This window comes from Phyllostomus discolor, chromosome 4, assembly GCF_004126475.2.
Source record: "Phyllostomus discolor isolate MPI-MPIP mPhyDis1 chromosome 4, mPhyDis1.pri.v3, whole genome shotgun sequence".
NCBI classification, from domain to species: Eukaryota; Metazoa; Chordata; class Mammalia; order Chiroptera; family Phyllostomidae; genus Phyllostomus; species Phyllostomus discolor.
Window position 1 is genome coordinate 47,344,099 of NC_040906.2, and position 19,930 is coordinate 47,364,028.

At 43.5% G+C, this 19,930-nt stretch overlaps 1 long non-coding RNA gene across 1 annotated transcript; it reads left to right on the forward strand.

The window, feature by feature from the left end:
• Window positions 1-7,105: 7,105 nt before the first annotated feature.
• LOC118500070 lies at window positions 7,106-16,697 on the forward strand. Its single transcript, XR_004902598.1, has 4 exons — window positions 7,106-9,652; window positions 13,317-13,601; window positions 14,192-14,387; window positions 14,982-16,697. It is a non-coding gene; the product is annotated as an uncharacterized LOC118500070 (long non-coding RNA).
• Window positions 16,698-19,930: the final 3,233 nt, after the last annotated feature.

The following is a 19,930-nucleotide window of genomic DNA, read 5'->3' on the forward strand; positions in this document are numbered from 1 at the left end:
ACACGGTAACCCAATCTGGGTCACGGGGATTTAATTCGGATTTTTCTCCCCAAATGGGAATAAGTGTGCAGATTACAGACGAGAGCTCCGGGGTTACTGGAGTCTCACACATTGATTGTCAATACTTCGGAAGAAATAATATATTGCAGATTGGAATGAGCTGAGGAGAGGCGCGAGCGTGGCGGGGAGAGGGCGAGAGCAAGGGCGTCCACTAGGGTGCGCTGCGAGACCGGGAATCCCCGCCGGGCCGCCCGCGCGGCCGCGCCGTCCGGAGCCGCGCGCTCTCGCTTTGCCCTTGCCCTCCTCAAAATCGTATTTACACTTCTGGGTTGTTTTTTCTTTCTTCCTTTTTCTTTTCTCCCCCTCTCTCCCGTAACATTTTCTCCAAATCGGAAAATGAAGTGTAAATCGGGCTTTGCCGGAGGCAGCCCTGGGTCCCCAGTTTCGGAGACCCTGGGCGCTGGAATGGGGTGCGCCGCTCCGACGGAGCTAACCCCCAGGGACAGGGTGTGGCCCCCCAACCCGCTCCTCGGGCCCGGCCCTTCCGCCCCGAGAGGCCGCGGAGAGCGTGAGGCCGGAGTCCGGCTCCGCCTGGGGTGCTGGTGCGCTTAGAGCGCCGGTGTCGCCGGCCTCGCCGCGGTTCAAGTGCATCCCCGAGGTCGGAGCCCGCGGTGCAGGGAGCGAGGTCTCCTCTGCTCAGACCCTCGTTGGTAGTTACCGGAGCCCGCGGCTCCCAGTTCCCCACTCCGCCGCCTTCCCGGCTGCGCTGGACCGCCGGCCTGGGGCGTAAACCGGGGCGCGCGGGCGGACAGGCACCCGCTAGCTTTCCTCCTTCGCCCCCACCGGGACCCACGGGCGGGCAGCCCCCCAAGTCCAACGTGGAGGCTCCGCCTGGAAAAGAAGTTGGACTTCCTCTCCACGCTGCTCCGAAGGGAATCTGGAATCGGCAGGAAATTGTTCGAACACGCAGCCTGCGCCTTTGCAGTCCGCTCGCGCTTTGCTGAAAAGAAGCCGCTCCCACCAAAGTCTTGCCTCCCCCTCCCCCCGAAAGCCCCGCACAGGTTCGTAAAGAGGGGTGCGAGATCTGAAAAGTGCGTCTTCTAGGGAGAAAGAAGTCGGTGACGGTACCTAATAAAAGGTGGGGGCTCTCTAGCTGCAGATAATCAACAGGCCACGTCTTGTTTGCGTTTCCAAAATGATGGAAACGCTGCCATCTGAGAAGTCCATATTAGCAGTCCGTCAGTTAGAAGTTAGTGAAATAAGGGATAATTGGGCAGTGACACAATTCGTGGCTCCATTTCTCCTCAGGGACGTCCAAGGTCTTAAGCTGCATTTAAGAATTAGCCACATTTTGCTACAAAGTAAATATTTTTCAGTAAACCTGTTGCTAAAGCCCAGAAAAGGTCATTTAAAGTTATCACATAAGCTCCTCCAGTTTCCTAGAGAGGCTTGCACAGGTCACTAGGATGAGGATTCCTTATATTTTTAATTTTCCTGACGGCGAGAGCATTTGGTTTATGGGTGGCAATGTAATGTTCGAGGCAGATAGAGTGCCCAAGAACACTTTGCTAGGCAATGTTCACCTGACACTTCTAGCCTAAAATAAATATAATTAACTTATAGTGGGAATTATAGCACCATGTTTTAGGTTTTTTGTTGTTATATGAAAAAAAGTGTTCTTTAACAATTTTTTAAAACCCTGTTTGTTTGTCACTTGCAAAGTATTGAATTTGAAATAGCCTAGCCTGGAGCATTGAAGTTAAAAAAATCTAAACAAGTCCATTTAAACATGTCTTGACATTTCTTATCAAAGGCTTTGAAAACTAATAAAAACAGAATTAAAAGGAATGTATATAAATAACAAAATTCCTTTTTTAACGCAGTGTGCCTGCCTGGGGGGCACGTCCAGGTTGCCTGTCCTGCAGATGGCCATGTGAATGTGGTGGGCCAGGGTTGTTTTGAAAGTGAAGGGCACACATGTTTATGAAAGTGCAGAAGCAAATGAGTTACTACATGGATTTCCTCAAAAGTTTTGTATTTAAAATTTTATGATAAACATTTCTCCACTGACTTACAAAGTTCAAGAGAAATCTTTATACTTGTATTATTTTGTTCTGTCAACTGAAGTGCATCTGTCCTTCAGAAAAAATACTTGCCCAACTATTTAAAAATAACACCATGACTAGGATTTTTAACTCTCTTCAGGTAATTTAAATTTTTTTGAACAAGAGTAGCACAACCTTATTCAGGGAGTTTAGTGTAGGAAAGAGGGTTTCCAAACCTGTAAATGTAGTCTATATAACGTTGTAGTATCAAAGGATTTTGTAAAGAAACTTAGGAATTAATACATTTTAAGTGAATATAAAATTATGTTTTAAAGGGGTTCTCCCACACTATTTTCTCCCTTTAACAAAATCAAAGACTATTTTCCATTCTATTTAAATGCTAGAAAATTATTACCATAATAACAGTCTGTCAAGATGGTGGATACTTTTGAATGTGCTATAAAGAGAAAAGAATATTCTCAACCTTTTATATGTTTGAGGTACTTGAAGAGGCAAAGAGAAGTTTGTAAAAACATTTTACTACTGAAATCTACAAGACCATTAAAATGTGCAAGTAATTTATTCTAAGTGACTGAAAAGTATTTTTTCCAACTGTCTTTCACACTTTGAAATTTTTATGTGTACTTTAATTAGTACCTTTCTTTTAAATGTTAAATGTTCCAAATATGTTGTAGTGTTAGCTGTATGAGAAAAGCATTATTGGAATTGGTTGTGTTTTCTTCCTGCATAAGCAGTTGAGAAATATTTTATTTTAACCTTTTATATTTACATGGGATAAATTTGAACATGTACCTTGTGAGAGTAAAAAAACAATCCATTTTTCTCTCCCAAAACTTGACATTGATCCTCATCACATAGTTTTTAATGCACAGAAACTGTTATTGAAATCAATTTGGACATGACAGTTTAAGAGAAATTTTAAGACAGTGAAAATTTTACTTGGAGGAGTGCACATTGAAGTGTGAAACAGCTAATAGCCAAAATTAAATCAGAAGGTGTACTTGTAGCATTCACTGGTTTGAATGATAATTTTAAAGGTAGTTTTTCACTAAGAAAGGATTTCCTAGTGCTCTCTGTATTTATGAATATCTAAATTATTCTACCCTGCAACTTAAAAACTCAATAACCAGATACCGAATTTATGTATTTTTAAGGTGACTAAGAATAAGGATATGAAAAGCAGATTGGCTTCATGAAAGAAGCCAGCATTTAAATTGTATTTTAAAATACAAACTTCATTTCACTTTCTGACAGAAATCTTGTGGCCAGCTCATCAGTTTTCCAGATCAGTTTTAAAGCAGTATGTAAAAACTACCCTTTCCACATTAGAAGTTCATATTTAAGTTTCCTTAACTGCAAAATCACTCTAAAACAGAGTGTTTTATGTTAAGAGCCATTTCATGTGTTGGTCCCATTGATTACATATGAATGTATAAAAATCTTGTTTAAAGACCAGTAAAAGTGAGGAAATTCCAAGTCAAGCTGGCTAATTCCATTCATAATTCATCCCGAGTGCCTGATTTAGGAAACTTGCAAACAGTTTATAGCTATTCATACAAAACAAGTTGACTTGCTCTGTGAGCAGGGCGGCGGAGTTAACTCTGACCTCCGTGGTCAGAGAGCCCTCACTTGATAAAACGATGGAATGTAGGTTACGTTTTTTCGGCTCCCCAGGAATTTTCCAATCTCAACCCTTTTTGGATTTTTTCTTTTTCTTTTTGAAAATGTTAACACGGAAGGACTTTTGTGTTCTAAGATGGGGTTGACTTTTCCCACCCATTTCCTTCCCCTTACAGATTTGTTCAGCAGTTCTTTTGAGGGCTGAGGAGGACCTACAGCGAGAAAATGGCAGACACCGTATATCTGTCCCCTTCGGCCATGCCTGTCCCCAGCCCTCCTTTCTTTCTGAGAGAGCTGGGCAAGAATTTAGTACTTACACTCCCGTGCTTCAAACTGCTGCAGCTACAGCCCAAGCACTTTTGAGGGCTGGCAAGAAATCTGTCTAGACTTTGCATTCTGAACTGGAAGAAGCAGTTGGGGAATTCTCTGCCTTGAAACTGGGAAGCTTCCAGGCTGTCTTTCAAACCTGAAGCAATCCATCAGCTCACGTTTCAAGGCTGCACCGTAGGTGGATGCCTTCCCTTAGTTTTGATGTTCAGGAGGACATTAAAATATTTCTATGGAGTTTTTTTATGCACCCTAATTGCAATTTTAAACCAGGCTAATTATAAGGGTGAAAACTGGCCCCAGAGAGAGGCTGTGCATAGTAACTTCAATCTGATGTGAACTCCAGTGACTTTTCAAAGTAAGATCTTGAAAACGTGGGTTTCTGGTGGAAAAGCCTGTCATCTACTTAGAATAGGAATCTTTAGGACCAGTTAATATCCACAAAACACGCTTCATTAAACTGGAACAAACATGACGCTGAATTCCTGGCTCCCCGTTTTCCTGAATGTAGGTCATTTTGTGTCCATACAATTTAACGTCTGAAGGGATTTCCTGTCTTTGAAGTCCAGCAGTTTGTCACCTGTTTGGATAGCCTCCTTAAAAGTTGGGGCTCCGTTCCTACTTTGAAAGACTTAGTGACTCCATGTTTCCTGGCTCAAGTTTCCCAGCTCACTGAAGGCCGAGGTACCTGCAGCTGTGGGGCTTGCCTTACAAGTCGGCGCCTGCAGATGCCATATCCCAGGCTCCGTTCCTCCAGGTCAGAGCCTCCAAGAAGAGCCTGGAGCCATACACTCACCTAGGTGAAGCCACAGAAAGGTAAGCTTTCGTGAGGAGGAGCCATGTACCAACATGCATAGCTTTTGAGAACCGGAGTAACTGGTGCATGCTCGTGCAAAACACAGCCGCTGAGGCCAGACGTGCCCTTGTGGGCAAGACCCATGGCAGTGAGGAGCCACATCTCAATGTGCTTTTAAAACATGTTTCATTTTTACCTAAGAGGGCATCCTATTTCATCCCTTTTTACGACATGGATCCTACAGTTAAATATTTCTAGTGAAAACTAGCCTATTTCTAGTGAAATGTCATTTGCAAATGAACAGTGTGTTAGGTCGCAACTGTGAATTATTTCTAGGAACTGTAGTGTGCTTATTTTTACCAAATAATGCAACATGTGCCAAACCTCTTTGTCAACACTAACACATCCTACAAATTAAAGCTACTTGCATTTTAGCCTTTAGCCCATCCACCAACTAATCACTGCAAAGACACTTCTCTTTCAAAGAGGTTTACTAATTGTTTGAAAGCCTCGGCACAAATTAGGCATCTTCATGGTACTCCTCACTAAGACCATTTTTCATCTTAGTATTAAGTAAACATTTAGAAGTTTATGCGTTTGGGAGGGTCCTTTTCAGAGAACTAGACTCATGTATGTGTTCATGAGATTAAAATATTCTGATACATGATGGGGAGGAAATGAAAATAGATTTCAACACAGGTTTGGTTTAAGGTCACAATCCAATAAGATGATCAAGTGGAAAAGAAAGTAGACAGAAGTTGAGCATGCCAAAAGAAGGGGTATAGAGCTAAATTCTGCATGTGATTCTTCTATAATGAATTAGAATGCAATTTGGATGACTTGGCATTTTCTTTTTGTGGATATTAATCACTGTGATCCAATTTCTCTAGAAGAAATTGTAGCCACTGTGACTGAGTCTGCCCTCCTGGGTTGCTTTCTAACTAGTAGCATGGAAATCATCCAGGAAAAAAACATCACCTTCAAAGCTTCCACCTGAAGGGCACACCTCCTGTGTTGCTCACAAAGCAAATGGCACTGTCCGGCCAAGGAGGGAGACCCAGATACATGCATGTATCTCAGGTGCTTGGTGGTCTTCCTGGCCCCTGCCCTTGGCTACTCTAAGCCAAGTGTGTGAACGCATCAGAACAGACGCTGTAGTTACCAAATGAAAATCCTGTCTCTGGTCACACACTCCTGCACCTTTCACACTGGGAAAATGTTCCAATATTTCCTTGATTACATCACAGATGAGATGAGAACAGGACAGTTGGAAACAGCACCGAACAGCTGAGTATCTCCACACACTCGGAGCACTTAAAAGTGCTTTGAAGTCACGCAGCTGCTCTTTCTTTTTGAAATTGTCTTCAGTGAAACCCCCAAAACCCCATGTCTACCTTTAAAGCATCAGGAGTTATTTTAATTGGGTAATAACCATTCATATTTTCCTTCTGATAAAAGGAATTAAGAATGAAATTTTATGATGATTATAAACTATTACTGGCTCAAGAGACAAGAACAATTATGAAAAATATGTCCTACATATTTGGCATGAATATGAATTTAGAGTTCTAAACCATTCATCTTAAATATTCAAGCAACTTATTAAAGTTTATAAAATAACATTCACATAATGATAACAAGGCAACTTATAATAATGGGTTGATATATCATCAATATTGCAGCGGGCTCCATGCCAAAGAGGGATGCTGACTTGGTCTTTGCCTGCTGGGTTTATGATAAAAATAGATCCATGATAAGAAAAGATGAAAGATGGTAACAGATTTTGGGTATCTGAGTGTCTTAGATCCCCTTCAGCCACTGATTGTTTTAAAAATGCTTTTAACACGTATCACATCTCTCCTCTCCCTCCTTCTCCTGTTTCTTCCTCTTGTGTTTTTTTTCCCTTCCTCCTCCAATGAAAGTTATCAATAAAGAGAAAGAAAAGTTGTTTTTGAAAAATGTGAACACTGGACTTTGACTGCTAAATACTGGGAGTAGATCTGATGAGAATGAAACCGTAACAACTAGCAACTGTTTGAGGACACGTCAGGCTACGTTGGTATCGCATGCTCGTCAGAGGTAATGCACCCCGCTTGGCCCAGCGTGGGCCAGGTCCAGGGTGCGGTCCTCTGAGAGCAAGAGCGTGTCTAGCTTTGAGTGAGTGCCTCCTGCTTAGCCCCCATAACCAGTAAATTTTTAGAACGAATTGAAGACAACTAGGGAAATTGCCAAATTTCCACAACGTGGGCAAAAATGAGTTTGCTAAATGGGGGGCTACTTGGATTTTGTTTTTTCAACATAAGCGCAGACCTGTGGAGTCCTAGCAGTTACCACTCAAACACTTCCTGTGTGTTAGTGGAATCCAGCCCCTTCGAGTTTACCTAACTGGAAGTAGTTTGTTCCACTTAAGTACTGATACGTTTTAGCTTGACCCAACCTCTGTTATGATTGCATGGAAACCCCCAGATTTAACCTCTGTTCTCGGGCCTGGGTTTTTGTTCCCACTTCACTGTGTGACCTCTGGCAGTCACTTCACTGGTCTGAGCTTTGGTTTCCTCACTTATAAAATGAAGGCAGTCACGCCTCTTCGTAGCCTTAGTGTGAATATTCATAAAGCATCTGGAGCACAGTTGGCCATCGGTACAGACCTGTTACTGGAGTTGCATGGAAAAAACTAGACTGAACCTTTGATCTCACAGTTGTTCGGTACCTGAAATTTTAAAGATCTTTCAAGAAGATAGAGAGAACATCTAAATGCACAGTGTAAGTACTAGCATCTCATTTACACTAAAAAAAGACAGTTCTGAACTCAAACTTGAGATTTGAATGTCAGCCAGCCTTCCCTCCTCCCATAGCGATCTGATGGAAAATATTTCTGTATAGCACAAAAGGACTTAATTCTTTTCATTCCAGGTGATAACCTTTATGGGCAAGTCAGGTTAAAAAAAAAAGACCCCAAAGCCTCGAAATACACATTTTTTTTTAGAGAAAGAAGAAAAGCATCTAAGAGGAAAGGATTTGCTCATTTATTTGGGGGAGCCTATGAGTAAATAAGAATGGCAAAGCATATGGAACTTTTTAATCTGTATTTTTTAAAAAATTTGTCTGGGAAGTAGCTTTTATATGCCAAGATTCATTCCGTGATTAGTTTCTCAAACTCTCGAATATAAGGACCTAGAAGGGAAGTGCTGACATACCTATACCCAGAGCTGTGTGATTGGCATCCCCGTCACATTGTAACTGACAAACAAAATAATCTCGGGCTAATTGCCGCATGTCGTAGGCGACATAAAAGTGGTAACTTTTATGTCTGAGCCTGTTGTAACAGCCTGACACACGGCTTGGTGGAGATCAGCAGTGGAAGCCCATTCGTTGCTGTTTTTCCCATCAGGCCTCAGTAAAACATCATCTTTCTTACTACTCACTTCACAAAAGATAGTATACTGAAATGTACTGAGATTTTTGAACTGGAGTCAAGAGACATGACCCTATTTTATGTTGATCCATTCAGTGGTCCTTGAGAATCGATGAAAAAGCGCTGGAAAAATACATGAATGAAAGTACTCATTAATGAAACTGTCCATATTGTTCTCCCTAACAACCACAGAAAGAAATGCTAACAACATCTTCCTCTAGAAGTAGAGCTGTTTCTGCCTATCTGACTCCATCACCTTGGATGTCAGTACTGACCATGCTGAGGCTTGGAGTTGTTTATACAGTTGGCCAAACTTCACTGAGTTTTAGTTTTCAGGTTCTACTGGATGTTCTTGTGACAATTGCCTAATTTGGGGCTATAGTGGAAATTTGCTTTTAAATTTGGGGTGTTCTGTCTTTGTTCTTTATAAGTGCTCAGCCATTTTACAGGGATTTCCATTTTTTTTCACTTCTTGCTTGAGTTTACTCAACTAAATTATAGCCAAGCAGTAACTCTAAAGCTTAGTTCTTCCCCCTGGCTTTCCCTGCTGACCTGCATATGCCTAGATGTCCTCATGTATAAAGTAAGACTCCTTAAGGAGTCCTCCCAAGATTGCAAAGTATCATTGTAGTATATTCAATAATCTGAACCTAAATCTGTTGGTCTGTTTTGGAAGACCCTAATATATTCTGATCCCTTCTCTAGGTAGGTAGGGAGAGGGTAGGTGGGATGTGGGGTCCTGGTTTGCAAGGAGAGGACATTCTGCTTGGGGTAATAAGGTGTCAGTTTATTCAAGAAAGCAGACCATTAATTGTGTGCGGTGTACCTTAGTGCTTTAGGAGATCAAAGGAAGAGATCAGCGAGGACAGAAAGAACTACTAAGGAGGTTGTCCAGAAGAGGTGGGCCGCAACCGCGTTGAGGAAGGGTGGGTAGCTTTGGATGGATGAAAAGAACATTCCAGTAAGGGGAACATTATGGGTGAAAATGCTGAGGCAGGAATGAGCTCAGTGTGTTCCTAGTACTGGGCAGATCCCAAAAAATAGTTTCATTTGTACCCTCTGTGATAACTTGTTTTTCGTTTGTTCAGAGTCAGCCAGTTCTCACAGGGACAGGTTCGATGCTCTGTGCAATTGAGGTCTCCCTTGCTTTAGCTTTTAACCTTGTTCCTCTCAAATCTGGTTAAAATGCTGTTGGAGGTCATGTCGTTTTCCCCTGCCAGGCCCTCTGTTGCTGAATCTCCTGTAGATCACATGCAAGGCCTTCAGGACACCCCCCACCACCACTGCCAGCCTCATGGCTCCTCTGGACCCTTCTCACTTTTCACAACCCAGCTTCATCCACCTGGAACTCACCACGTTCCCTCTTGTCTGCGGCCCTTCAAATGAGCTCAGGACTCAGCTGCAACATCACTTCCCCAGGGAGACCAGGTTAGGGTCCTCTGCCGTTTGCTCCCACAGCTCCCTGCAATAAGCATATTTTGTTTTAATTACATACTTCATACCTGTCTTTCCCATGAGACTATAAACTTCTCGCAATGAGAAACCATTGGCTTGGTCATGAGTGGCCACACAAAGCCTGGCCCCAATAATTCATTCATTCTTTCATTCAAAAATTCCTATTAAACACCATGTGCCAGGCCCTATTGCAAGAGGAAGCAAAACAAGCAAAAACTCTCTGTCCTTAGATTCTGCTTGGAGAGGCAAACACTAAAAGTAGCTGAAAATAAAATATATAGTATGTGTATATTTATAGTCTAACAGTAAATGCTTAGGAGAAAAATAAAGCCTGAAAGGAAAACAGAAAGTGCTGGGTCCAGGGTGAGGGGGTGGACTTTAGACAGGATGGCGAGGGAAGGCCTCACTAAGGGAAACCTTTGAACAAAAACCCAGAGGAAGTGCCTGGAGGAGCTGCGCAGATCCCGGGGAAGAGCAGGTGGACTGAGGAGGCAGCAGGTGCGCAGGCCCAGACCCGTGTGTCCCCGGAGCGCGCACAGGCCAGTGGGCTGGAGCCGGAGCCCAAGGAGGGCAGTGAGGGAACGACAGCAGTCACGCACATAAGCAAACAGGTGTAGGACTGTTGTGTATTGTTATTTAATATGTGCGCTTTGGATTGGGAGACCTGAAGGAATTAGGCTGTGTCCTTTTCTGCTTTAAAAGTTATTTTAAATGACAATTTTAATGACTTAAAACAATGCTAGTAATTCAACATATGGAATGAAGCTCAGTATCATAAGCTTGTTAAATTAAAGGATACTAATGCAGTCAAACACCCCCAGGGATCTTGTGCAAAATGCAGAGAGTCACATGTGACGTGATGAACATGTGACTCCAGTTCATGCCTTTGCCAGAGAATCATGGGTGGAGGTGAAATATATGACAGTTGGCAACCTCAGTCACCAAAGAATTTTGCTTTCAATCCCCCTTCGTAGGGAAAGGCAGGGCAGTGCATGATCATCTAACAATAACAGCAGAGAAAATAGTTATAGTTTTGTTGTTGTTTTGATTCAGTTCTTCAGGGCCCTTATTCTTTGGCTGCTGTGGTATAATTAGCATTTCAAGTAACTATTTCACCAGGTAACACTCAGCACTGTAATTAATGAAGTACACGGTTCCCCCACGCACAGGGAAAGAGTTTCAGACATATCAGGAAGAGAATGCAAACAGGAGGAATCCCTTCTTTGAAATGCCCCCCCAGAGCTGCAGACCCACACAGGCCGCTTTGCACAGGGCATCTGGCCCAGGCCGACGGTGCGGAATGTCACTCAGCACGACTGGCGGGCTCCCCTCACCCTGCGCTTCGTCAGCACGCAGCACACACCGGCTTTCCTTCTCTCAACACTTGGCTGCCAGCTGTCCGACTCCATGAACAGAGCCTCCTAAGAAAAAGGTACACAGGAAGTGAGGGCTGGATATATACCACGTCTTTTTTCAAAATTGGCAAACCCTGGTCATGAGAACAGCTTTGCAAGACTTGGGCTTAGTTTCGGCTCCACAGAACAAAGAAAAACTGTCTTCATAGTGTGTGTCCAGCGTGTAGGCCACACAACAGTTCTCTGACTGCCACAGCATGTGACACGCCATGGAGTGTAAGTTCACCAGGGAGACAGATATTCACGCACAAAGCTGTTGCTGCACAGGAACCTCACAGCACAAGGGGCAGGGGAAGACACAAAACATCACTGAGGAAGGTACTGATGCCTCTGCTCTGACCTGGGGCTCAAAGCACACTTTGTGAGGTGCTGAGTCCCTCTCGGCAGAGTGTGGCATCCTTGGCATGCGATTGAGGTTTGGGGCCGGCCTTGCTTTCCCCTGATGTCCACCTTTGTCACTGTGAAGGTACTCAAGCCTCACTTTAGTCTCAAATCCTGCGGCACTTAGAGCTACAAGATCAAAGTCCATCGCAGGCCTTTGGGCCGGTGCCAGCAAAGTTCAGATGGTGCTTCACACAGGGTCTCAAGTGCCTCTCAGCCATGGGTAAGGGCTGGCCAGGTTTGATCTTGGACTACACCCATTTGGGGAGTCTGAGGTCTCTTGTTGATAAGCTCTGCTTGGCAGAGTTCTGCTTTCATTAACATGCCCCTTGGGTTGGTTCGTTTTCCCATGTCTCAGCACCTCTGGGTGTAACCTTATCTTCCCACTTCATACACATGATGGATCTGAAACAGCACAGGTGACGTTTGTCTTTGGCTTGACAGCTGGATTACTTCCAAAATTCACAACCAGTGAAGAAAAGTCCCAAATCCCAGCTCTTCTTATCATCTGACATTTATGGAACAGCCATAGTGGGTGAGATGCTAACAGTGTTAGACACGGTTTCAGTAAAATGAACTTACTGCTTGAAAGTTTATTCATCTACGAAGTATAAGTGTTACAAGCAATGGAAATAAATAAATGACAGATGGTACTTGGAGGTGACAGTGAGATGTCTCTCAGAAACTTGGAAAATGGGCAAGCGGTTGACCTCTAAGCAATGAGCTAGGTAAATAAATGCGTATTTGAAAGAGACAACATGTCTCATTACCCTTTAGGAAGGAAAAGTGATTTCAGAGGACAGCGTCCTCAGGAAGACAAGGTCTGCAAGGTGCTTCTCTAGTCAGTCTGGGGCTGTCTTTGATAGCCGCCGTGCCTGTTGCACATTTTCACTTTTGCATTTCTCTTAAACATTTTGTTTTTGTTTTTTTTAAATCCTCACCCAGGGTATGTTTATTATTTGGGGGTGAGAGGGAGAGAGAAACATCAATTCATTGCCTCCCATACACACCCTGACTGGGAATCGAACCTGCAACCTAGGTATGTGCCCTGGCCAGGGATCTAATCTGCAACCTCTTGGTGCACAGGATGATGCTCCAAACAACTGAGCCACTTGGCCAGGGCACACATTTTGTTTTTGAAATCAGGAAACTTCATCACCCACCCCAGTCATACTCATTAGCATCCTAAGGAACTAATTTGCAAAACATACCTGCTCTGGGAACACAGTGTGGCCCAAAGTAAAGGAAGGATGTGCCCTCAGATGCGGTGTACCAGGATCAAAATAAGCAATCAGAGAGGCAGAATTTGGTGGTTTGTCTAGAACTGCCTGTGTAGAGAAGTGGTGATGGAGACAAGGAAGGGAATCACTCCAGTCATCAGATTTGTGTGTGTGTGTGTGTGAGAGAGAGAGAGAGAGGTGACATGAAGTGTTATCTGGCCTTACCATGGTCTGCATGGAACATTCTCAATACTCTTCACTCTCCATTCACAGATTTCTGAACAATGGCAGAGCTTTGCAGATGATGTGATAGCAAGAAAATATTCTGCATTCAGGAAAGGGATATCCTCCACTGTGCATGGTCAATGTTCTCATTTATGCATCTGTTTCTTCTGAGTTAACACGAGTCTGACCATCTCTGAATATCCTTGAAGGACTTCGGTCCAAATAATAGCTTTGCTACTCTTATTTCTTCATTTGTGTAATTGAGCTTACTAAAACACCATGGGATTGCAGTGAGTATTAAATAAGATACCATATGTTCCATGCTTCTAAAATCATAAGCATTCCACAAGTATATTTAATATTAAATTTTGTTTCTATTATGATTCCTTATCTCAGAGATCAATAGACATCAACGCAATTTTACAATGTGCTAAAGCTCTTTGAACGTGTTCCTCAGAATGCCATTGTGAACAAAATGCACGTTGCTTTCTTCCACTTACTGCTGCACAGACACAGCCCAGCTCGGAGCAGTCCCACAAGTGGTGCGCATCTTGCAAAACCCAGTCCCAGGGGATGGCAATATAGTCCCTTCTTTGAGAATTTTACTTCACGGTTTGGGTCCATGATGTCTACATTGTTACCAGCCAGGGAAGGCCATGATGAATTTTATTTTTCTCAGAGGTGATTTTTACATTTTTGGAAGAAAAGAGAAAATCTGAAAACCATCAAAGAAGTCTCATATGGTAGGGGGAAATCGTGGAGCTGAAGTTGGTAGACTAAAGTCTAATTAAATATTCAGGGTTCTAGTTTCCTTCTATCAGTGATACCACATATCTCAGTCATAGCTTCCTCTATTTTATGATATAGCTGACATATAACATTATATTAGTTTCAGATGTACATGTTTTGATACATGTATATATTTTTAAAGGATCACCAAAATAACTCCAGTTAACATTCATCACCACACAGTTATAATTTCTTTCTTGTGATGAGATCTACCCCCTTAGCAACATTCAAATGTACACACCAGTGTTGCTAACTGTGGTCAGCATGCCGTACATTACATCCCCATGGCCGATTCTCTATCTGGAAATTTGTACCTTTTGACCCCCTTCACCCATTTCACGTACTACCTACCCTCTACAGAGTCCTTTTCTTGCAAGTGGTTTTACTTTCTCTGCCACATGTGAGATTGTTAAGGCAGAATGAGAGATATATGAAAAAGCAAAATAATGTCTATACACATGCAAAATTTCTGTCTTTCCCAGACTGAGCTCCTAAAAGACAAGACCTTGCCTCTCTGCACCCAGAGCGCCTGTCATACGCTGGGCAGGCTTATACTGGAAGAATGGATACGCCAGTTAACAACTAGTTGGCCCTGAGAAACATTTGCCGTTGGAGATGCTTAGTAGACCCAGCGGAGAAACTGTGTCCTGAAAGGAAACACTGGTGTGGAGCATGCAGGTGAGAAGTGTTGAGCAGTAGCGTCAGAAACTACTGCTGTCTGTGGCTATGGAAGAAAGGGAATTTAGACTGGGTGAGGGAATAGCCCAAAGCAGCAGTCCCCAACCTTTTTGGAGCCAGGGACCAGTTTTGTGGAAGGGGATTTTTCTATGGACAGCAGGGGATGAAATTAGGGGAAGAGGTGGGTGCAGGGAAGGTGGTTCGGGGATGATTCAAGTGCATTACATTCAAGCTCAACTCCTGCTGGGTATCCCGGTCCTAACAGGCCTGGACTGGTGCTGGTCTGTGGGCAGGAAGCTGGGGACCCCTGGCTTAAAGGATTCCTGGCCAAGTCTTTATCGGGACAGAAACTGGTGGGAAAAGGTCCCAGCTCTGTCAGGCTGTGAATACCCATCTGAGTGAAGCGGGAAGTCAGGTGACATCGGTTAGGGTGTTCTGCCGAGTGTGGCTGAGTGTGATGGATGGCTCAGTGTGCTGTTTATCTAGTGCAGGTTGGTATTTCACCTCTGTTTTCATTAGGCCGGGGCTAAGGTAATAAGTCTTTCCTCTGGCTGAAAAATCTGTCTTCAGCCATTTGTTGATCTTCTTGAACAGGCACTTCAGGAGCTCAGAAGTCACCCTAAAGGAGATTTTGAATGAAAACTTAAATAATGCCGGTCGGCATCCACCGAGCTCTCAGGCAGCACGGGCCACCGCTGGACTCGCTGCGGTTATCAGGTGCACAGAGTCACATTTACCCAAGGAGACCTGGTCTCAGGAATGGTGTGAGGTAGCCACACCTGCAGGAGGCCGAGCACACATCATGCTTTATTTCTTTGGAAAGATCCAAGGTTGTATGGAAGTCCAGTGAAGGCAGTGTGGTCTTCATGGGCTGTTTCCGTGAAGCGAGTGTTGCAGTGGAAAGTGGCCCAGACTGGGCCTCGGAAATCTCCTCCGTGACTCTCCCTCCAGGCAGATCTCTAGATATTGCCAAGCCTCAGTTTCTTCATCTCTCAAACGCAGATAATATTAGTGCATGCAGTGGTTTTAATTGAAAGCATTCATATCAAGCACATATAACGTAGGTTTCAGTTTTTCTCCTGAGCTGGTAGGAACACGTTGAGAATGATGACAGGCCCGTGGCGTTAACAAGCTGTGGCACTGCAGCTCGTCCCTCTGCCCAGCCTCTGGCCAGCGGCACACAAGGACCAGAGAGGAAGGGGTCAGTTCATTAAGCGTCTGTCCAAGAGGCAATGTCCCCGCAGCGGACAACAGTCAGAAACTGGCAGGGCTGGTTCGTCTCTGGTTTTTGTTTGCCCATTTTTTAATGAGCCAATGAGCAGGTGATAGGGCTTCTAATCTCAGAGCCCATGTAGTTGCTCCATCTGGAGGGGACCTACTGAAAAGTTTTATCTATTCTAAAGGGTGTAGTTGGGCTGTTGGGAGAGAGAGCCAGAATGTTGGATTGCTGGTCTCACCTCTCAGGTGTTCCACTCAGCATGAGGGTCCCTTCCATCCCCTCAACCTGTGGGGTCATCCCACCTGTCTCGTTTGTACCGCAGGCCACTTGCTGTGAAAAATGGTTCTTATTTAATTTAAGTAGGGTTAACACACATCCTGACTTGTTCTGAACAGTCTGTTCTATGCTTTTTGAGCCAGAATAAATATTATAACACTCCCATTAACTCTCAAAGTGTTGAGCAATAAATTATGTGATGCCAAAATACAATAGGTTAGTTTTTCTGTGGGTACCTTCTCAACCCCCAATGAATGCCTTATGTCGATTGGTAATATCCCCTCTGCCATCAGCTTAGTTGGGTTACGATATACAAAGACAAATAAGTGGTGACTGTATAATTTCCACACAGCAATCTGTACTCAGGAACATCATTTCCGGAGCACTCCTGACTGGAGCGGGGAGTCTCTGCATTGAACTGCAGTAAACATAATGTGATGATTCTAATGAGGAAGGGTTTCCCCCACAGTCCTGTGAAGTAACCTAACTTTTGGGAGGTAATAATCAAATATAAGTCACTCTTTCTAATAATTCTGAAATAACAATGTCAATTAATGAATTATTTTTATTCACCCATTGTTCAATAAATAGTTATTCAATAAATATTTGTGTTATGTTTCTGGACACTGAGCTAGGTACTAGAAATATAGAAATTAAGAACAATCTCTGGCCTTAAGGACTTTATAGAAATGGGGTCAAGAGTCAAGCCAGTGGTGACAGTCTGGCTAATGGTGACACAGAACAGGAGCACCTAACTCATCTTGGGGCCACTAGAGGGTGCGGAGGGAGGGGGGCTTCCAAGAGGCGGTGATATGGAGTGAGTCTTAAAAGATAAGTAGGAGTTAGCCCAGGGCCAGGGCGGATTTCCTTTCAGATATGTTCTAATATTAGGAAATAAAAGAATGAAGACAAATTCAAAAGTCAGGAAACATTCTTTTGCTGAGACATCAATGTCCTGTTGATTCTAAAGGAAGTTGTTGCTAACGGTGGGAGCTTTTGGTGGTCTAGGGGGCTCAGGGGCTGAATCAGCTTTCATAGTTAGGAGACTCTGAAAGAGCTAGGATTCTGTAAAAGCATTTTAACATACAAATTTTTGATCCACATATGGAATTTTAAATTTTCTAGTAACCACATTATAAAAGTAAATAGAGGCAAAATTAAATGTCAATAATATGTTGTATTTAATCCAGTATACCCAGAATATTATCATTTCAACATGCAGTCAACATAAAAAATGAGATATTTTGAAATCTTGTTTTCACATTAAGATTTCAAAATCCAGCACATGTTTTACGCTTAGAACACATTTCAGTCCATACCAGCCACGTATGGCCCGTGGCTGTCATATGGAACAGCGCGGTTTTATAACATCAAATCTCACTGTGGTCACGAATGAAAATGAACTCAAAGTGCCCTGGCTGGGCTTATGCATGACTATTAATTCCATCACTTATATAAGTAGCATACACTTCTTTAAGAAGGCAGAAACAAAAATTCTACCGAAGTCTATGTTATATCCTAAGTGTTTCTCTTATACTGACAGCCAACAGTGTAGAATGATAGACCTGAACCTCACAACCCAACTATGCTAGAATCTTCGAAATACAACTGTTATAATTGTGAATGCAGCCAAAGCACTGGGAGCCCCATGGTTGCTTATAGATTTCACCACCACAAGGGCCAGTTTGTGATGACGAATCTGTGATACCATTCCGAACCAATTAGTCTATCACGAAACACGTGGTCAAGGCAAACCTTCACACATAACGTCACTTAGGATCATTGTTTTCTTATTGAAACTCTCACAGTTTGTACGTGGCACACTGTCATTTTGTGAGCCGAGACAGGAGAGTGATACCAGGACGCAAGTCCTGCCAAAGATTCCCTTCTGGGAAGGCAGCCGTCTCGAGGTCTCAATTTCTCTCTCTATGCAAGGGTAGTTAAGAACTTTGGCCCCGAGGACCTAGTACCATGAAGATACAAACAAATCCTTCTCGTCTTTCTGATTCTCAGTTTAGCACAGTGCTGAGGATTGCAAAAGATTTCTTCAATCTCTAGAAGGTTATGCAGGGCCATCCAGTGAGCCACTTCTCCTCCCTTCTCTTGATTGGGTCACTCAGTTTGTGACAAGAACATTAGTAATTGCATAGCCGGTGCCAGGGGCACCGTTGAGTCGTTGAGGAAGTCACATTAACTACAACCTGTATAAAAACTCATTATTCCTGAGACAGGCCGCACGCCATCCTGAGAATACAGGGCTGGTGCCTCAAAGGTCCCCCCAGACGAGGTGTGCAGCCCCGGGCCACTGCCGTAACTGCAGCCCCCTCAGCTGTGAACAGGGAGAATGGCAGCCCTCACTGCTTTTGAAGAGAGTTGTGTTTATTAATTAGTTTGTGTTTCAAAGTGCTTCACAAGTGGGAAGTTTCACTACTGAATTAAGGAAAATTTCCTTTCATTTTCTCCCCCACTGCACCAGGACGACAAGAAACTGTGCTCACTGAGGCTGGGAGGAGAATGGAGGGGATTCAGGCACAAAAGCCACCAAACCTGACTCCTGAAGGCAGTGGCTTGTTTCCCGGCTGTAAGACGGCGCCCATTACAGGGAACGTTGTAAATTAGGTATCTCAAAGGGCAGCCAAACCTGCTCTCTGAAGAACTGCATTTGTTCTAGACTTAAATTTTATGATCCCTTCAAGAAGCAAGGGTTGGGGGGGGAGAAAATGAGCCATATAACACTGCGGTGGGGGATTTGGGCATGAAACCTTCCCCTTCTTCCTGAGGGAGTGGCGTAAAGGACACTATGTCTTCCTGCCGGAGAAATAGGAGGTTAGACCTGTTTGTAACTCAGCCTTGAGACTCTCGAATCTTTCTGTCCTGTTTCTAGCTTATGCTAGAAAGTATGCTCACCAGACTTTTCCTTAGATGATGTCTCATCATCTCAAGATGAATTTTTCAAAACAAAAAGAATTCATTCATATTCTCCTTGTGACTAACTGTCCACTAGACTTTTTGCTTCCCTCCATACTGTGGGAATGCAGCTGCCCAACTGGGACAGTGCTTCCCAGTCTCTTTTGCATCCGGCTGTGGTCATGTGACAAGCTTTCAGCAGTGGAAATGAACAGGAGTGGGGCTTCTACGACGTGGGTGTAGCCTCTCCACTATCTCTGAGCACTGGAAATGACTCTGAAGATCTAGAGCAAGGCCAAGACTCGAGATAGAAATCTGAGTCCTTTATTCCACAGATAAGGAACATCTGCTTTGGATTGTTATCTGAGTGAGAAATATACTTTTATTGTGTTAAGCCATTTTTTTGAAGTTTATTGTTATAGCAGTTAATGTTACCCTAACATGCACACACACTGCCATTGCGGATACTCTTCCCCAAATCTCCCACTATAGTTGTCTTTTTGTTGCCAGACCATGAAACCTCTTGAGGACTTCCATGACACATAGCTTAGTGCAGAGCATATAAGGTATTTCATAAATTCCTGTGGGAGGGAGGGAGGGAAGAAGGAAGGAAGGAGGGAAGGAAGGAAGGAAGGAAGGAAGGAAGGCAGGCATCTGCATTTAAGGTGACTCACTTATTTCCTTGTAAGCTTTCAACCTCAACATGCCTACCTCCTGCTATTAAGTGGTAAAGAAAGGAAATATTTCTCCATTCTTTATGATCTTTGAAAGGGTGGACACAGAGCCATGGGAGAAATCACTGGCTGGAGGAAAGCAATCCCTTAAAGAAAGCAATTCAAATATCATCACCCTAGAGAGCTGGGCCTCCGCCAACATCTCCATCAGCAACTTGGAAGAGTTGTCTGTTGTCCCAGCACAATAAAACTGGAGACATGAGCATCCAGAGCTCCAGCCAGCACAATTACATGAAGCCAAAGCACATTATCACTTCTAGGTTGCAGGATTTATGACCAACTACGATGGAAAATAAAGACGGAGATACTTTACTTGTCTGAATTCATCACTCACAAAAGGCAGTATGTTTTAATCATAGAGAAGTTGTATGCATTCTGTTTTTTTCTAATGAAAACCTTAGAAAACA